Below are 4,726 nucleotides of genomic sequence, written 5' to 3' on the forward strand. Positions count from 1 at the left end.
AAAAATTCCAACAAGTAAAGTCAAACAATAATCTTACAGCTCAGGAAGGTCAAACTGAAATTTGAACAGGGATCACTGGATTAAGTGTTCAAGGTGCCTACCATTACATTATGGACGGCTTCTGTACTAGTGTGAAGTTTCCATTGTTACCGAAGATAATTCCTCAGTTTGCCTCTTATATGTTATTGCAAAAAGATACCCCATGTGGTAAGGAATATCCAACAAAGTTTAATGTTATATAACTGCTTTGGGCAACATCCTTTCCAAGCAGTTTTAAATATGCAAATGTTTACCAAAATATGAAATTAATAAAATGCTGTTCATCTTAGTTTGCGTAATATTAAAAACTACCATATTTCAAAATTGCTGCAGCAATTTGTGCTTTTTTTTTTAACATGAGTGGTTCTATGATGGTTAGCACTTGGGCCTTTGAATCCAGCTATCTGAGTTCAAATCGCTGTGGGGCCATTTTACAAATATATAAGGGATTTTTTCAAACTCATTTCAGAAGGATTACTCAAGACACTACATTTTTAAATCTTCTGTTTACTGATAATGTAAATGGGGCATAATTTAATTAACAAGCCTCCATAAACCATGAGTAGAGGAATCAAAAGTGGGGTATTACTGCGATTGAAGAAATACAGTTTTGATGTTAACCTTGAAACTGAAAAAGGAAACAAACTTCACACTGATTTTCAATGGTAATTCCACAATCAAAAAATACTCTCATTTGATTAGACGTATCATAGGTATTAATCTTGTTTTCTCTTTCAAAATAATTAACATATGAAATGCACTGTAGAAGTTAAGAATATGGTCAGAAAGAAATGAGCAAAAAGAAACTATCTCATTTCCTGGACATGGAGAAGATAGAGGAAAATCTACTTGTGTTAAAATGTGGATAGACAACATCTGTTTCTGATTTTCACCTCTACAGATTCAATATTTAATCATTTGTATTTTATATTTTCATGGAGCTACAAAGAAAGATATGGCTACATACACATCGATGGCTATATACAAGTTTATATGTATAAGTATATAAAGTAAAGATTATATTTTCTGAGACTAAAATTCTTAAAAGTCAATGGCATATTAAATTCTAAAAGGTTGGAAGGTCCCACCGAGATTTGAACTCGGATGACTGGATTCAGAGTCCAGAGTGCTGACCATTACAGCATGGAACCCTCCATGAGTTTAGATTTTTTGCCATTTTGAAAGAAATGAATGCCTCAGTGGGTAGCTTTATTGTTGCTGCAAAAACTATATACCAATTGGATATTAATAGTAAAAAGAGTTATAATGCTATTTGTATTTTTTGAATGGCATCCTTCCATAAGTATTTTAAATATGTAAAAGGTTACCATATTATGAAAGTTATAAAATGTTGTTCGTTTTTGATTGTACAACAATAAAACCTTTTAAATTTACAAATTGCTGCAGCAGTATCTCTGTCTCTGGTAGAGGTGGTTCCATGGTATAATGGTTAGCTCTTTGAAATTTGAATTCAATTATCTGACTTCATCTTTAGTGGGCCGTTTTGTTGCTCATGAACTACTACTCATCTGTCAGCTTTGCTCATTGATTGCACACAGCAAATATCAGTAGGCTGAAATAGTCATTACATTATTGTTTTCTAAATGTCTTTCAGCTGTTTGCAAGTTGTAGAAACTCAAAATGTGCAATACATGTGACACAAAGGTCTTGTCAAAATACCTAGACATTTTTAAATCATATCCTGTTTTTCTCAAACACATTTCAGAGAGCTAATTCACAACACTACCTTTTTAACCTTCCTGTTATTGATCAGGACAAGATAGCACATTTTAAAGTAGACGCAGTCCTCAAAACAAAACTAGAGGAATCAAAATTGCAGCATTATTGAGATACAAGATTTGTCATTCTGAACATTAATGTTGGACTTGTGTAGTAGAAAGGTCCTCAGACAGATTTCCAAGAGTCAATCTGCAATCATAAAGTATAATCATTTGATTAGATGTATTATAGGTAGATACTGATCTGATTTTCTTTTTACCACTATACACAACTCATGCGCACTGTATAAATCAGCTATATTGTTACAAAAACATTGAGCAAAAAACAACTATCTCAATTTCTGAATATATAGAAAAAAGAGGAAAAGATACTCATGATTCAAATGTGGATAGGCATCAACTCTTTGTTATTTTCACCTCTACTAGCTATGTTTAGTTATGATTTATATGTTTATATTTTAATATAGTCATACACACTCGCACTGCTACATATGCATAAATACTTATCTATAGGGTAATAAGTCACAGTAAGTTCTTAAATATTACATTTTTCAAACGAAAAATTCCAACAAGTAAAGTCAAACAATAATCTTACAGCTCAGGAAGGTCAAACTGAAATTTGAACAGGGATCACTGGATTAAGTGTTCAAGGTGCCTACCATTACATTATGGACGGCTTCTGTACTAGTGTGAAGTTTCCATTGTTACCGAAGATAATTCCTCAGTTTGCCGCTTATATGTTATTGCAAAAAGATACCCCATGTGGTAAGGAATATCCAACAAAGTTTAATGTCATATAACTGCTTTGGGCAACATCCTTTCCAAGCAGTTTTAAATATGCAAATGTTTACCAAAATATGAAATTAATAAAATGCTGTTCATCTTAGTTTGCGTAATATTAAAAACTACCATATTTCAAAATTGCTGCAGCAATTTGTGCTTTTTTTTTTTGCATGAGTGGTTCTATGATGTAATGGTTAGCACTTGGGCCTTTGAATCCAGCTATCTGAGTTCAAATCGCTGAGGGGCCATTTTACAAATATATCAGGGTTTTTTAAAAACTCATTTCAGAAGGATTACTCAAGACACTACATTTTTAAATCTTCTGTTTACTGATAATGTAAATGGGGCATAATTTAATTAACAAGCCTCCATAAACCATGAGTAGAGGAATCAAAAGTGGGGTATTACTGTGATTGAAGAAATACAGTTTTGATCTTAACCTTGAAACTGAAAAAGGAAACAAACTTCACACTGTTTTTCAATGGTAATTCCACAATCAAAAAATACTCTCATTTGATTAGACGTATCATAGGTATTAATCTTGTTTTCTCTTTCAAAATAATTAACATATGAAATGCACTGTAGAAGTTAAGAATATGGTCAGAAAGAAATGAGCAAAAAGAAACTATCTCATTTCCTGGACATAGAGAAGATAGAGGAAAATCTACTTGTGTTAAAATGTGGATAGACAACATCTGTTTCTGATTTTCACCTCTACAGATTCAATATTTAATCATTTGTATTTTATATTTTCATGGAGCTACAAAGAAAGATATGGCTACATACACATCGATGGCTATATACAAGTTTATATGTATAAGTATATAAAGTGAAGATTATATTTTCTGAGACTAAAATTCTTAAAAGTCAATGGCATATTAAATTCTAAAAGGTTGGAAGGTCCCACCGAGATTTGAAATCGGATCACTGGATTCAGAGTCCAGAGTGCTGACCATTACAGCATGGAACCCTCCATGAGTTTAGATTTTTTGCCATTGTGAAAGAAATGAATGCCTCAGTGGGTAGCTTTATTGTTGCTGCAAAAATTATATCCCAATTGGATATTAATAGTAAAAAGAGTTATAATGCTATTTGTATTTTTTGAATGGCATCCTTCCATAAGTATTTTAAATATGTAAAAGTTTACCATATTATGAAAGTTATAAAATGTTGTTCGTTTTTGATTGTACAACAATAAAACCGTTTAAATTTACAAATTGCTGCAGCAGTATCTCTGTCTCTGGTAGAGGTGGTTCCATAGTATAATGGTTAGCTCTTTGAAATTTGAATTCAATTATCTGACTTCGTCTTTAGTGGGCCGTTTTGTTGCTCATGAACTACTACTCATCTGTCAGCTTTGCTCATTGATTGCACACAGCAAATACCAGTAGGCTGAAATAGTCATTACATTATTGTTTTCTAAATGTCTTTCAGCTGTTTGCAAGTTGTAGAAACTCAAAATGTGCAATACATTTGACACAAAGGTCTTGTCAAAATACCTAGACATTTTTAAATCATATCCTGTTTTTCTCAAACACATTTCAGAGAGCTAATTCACAACACTACCTTTTTAACCTTCCTGTTATTGATCAGGACAAGATAGCACATTTTAAAGTAGACGCAGTCCTCAAAACAAAACTAGAGGAATCAAAATTGCAGCATTATTGAGATACAAGATTTGTCATTCTGAACATTAGTGTTGGAATTGTGTAGTAGAAAGGTCCTCAGACAGATTTCCAAGAGTCAATCTGCAATCATAAAGTATAATCTTTTGATTAGATGTATTATAGGTAGATACTGATCTGATTTTCTTTTCACCACTATACACAACTCATGCGCACTGTATAAATCAGCTATATTGTTACAAAAACAATGAGCAAAAAACCACTATCTCAATTTCTGAATATATAGAAAAAAGAGGAAAAGATACTCATGATTCAAATGTGGATAGGCATCAACTCTTTGTTATTTTCACCTCTACTAGCTATGTTTAGTTATGATTTATATGTTTATATTTTAATATAGTCATACACACTCGCACTGCTACATATGCATAAATACTTATCTATAGGGTAATAAGTCACAGTAAGTTCTTAAATATTACATTTTTCAAACGAAAAATTCCAACAAGTAAAGGCAAACAATAATCTTACAGCTCAGGAAGG

At 32.1% G+C, this 4,726-nt stretch overlaps 1 non-coding gene across 1 annotated transcript; it reads right to left on the reverse strand.

Annotated features, from left to right (window-relative positions):
• Positions 1-1,118: 1,118 nt before the first annotated feature.
• On the reverse strand, positions 1,119-1,190 carry TRNAQ-CUG (transfer RNA glutamine (anticodon CUG)). The gene has a single exon. It is a non-coding gene; the product is annotated as a tRNA-Gln (tRNA).
• Positions 1,191-4,726: the final 3,536 nt, after the last annotated feature.

This window comes from Pleurodeles waltl, chromosome 2_1 (assembly GCF_031143425.1).
Source record: "Pleurodeles waltl isolate 20211129_DDA chromosome 2_1, aPleWal1.hap1.20221129, whole genome shotgun sequence".
In the NCBI taxonomy this organism is placed as follows: Eukaryota; Metazoa; Chordata; class Amphibia; order Caudata; family Salamandridae; genus Pleurodeles; species Pleurodeles waltl.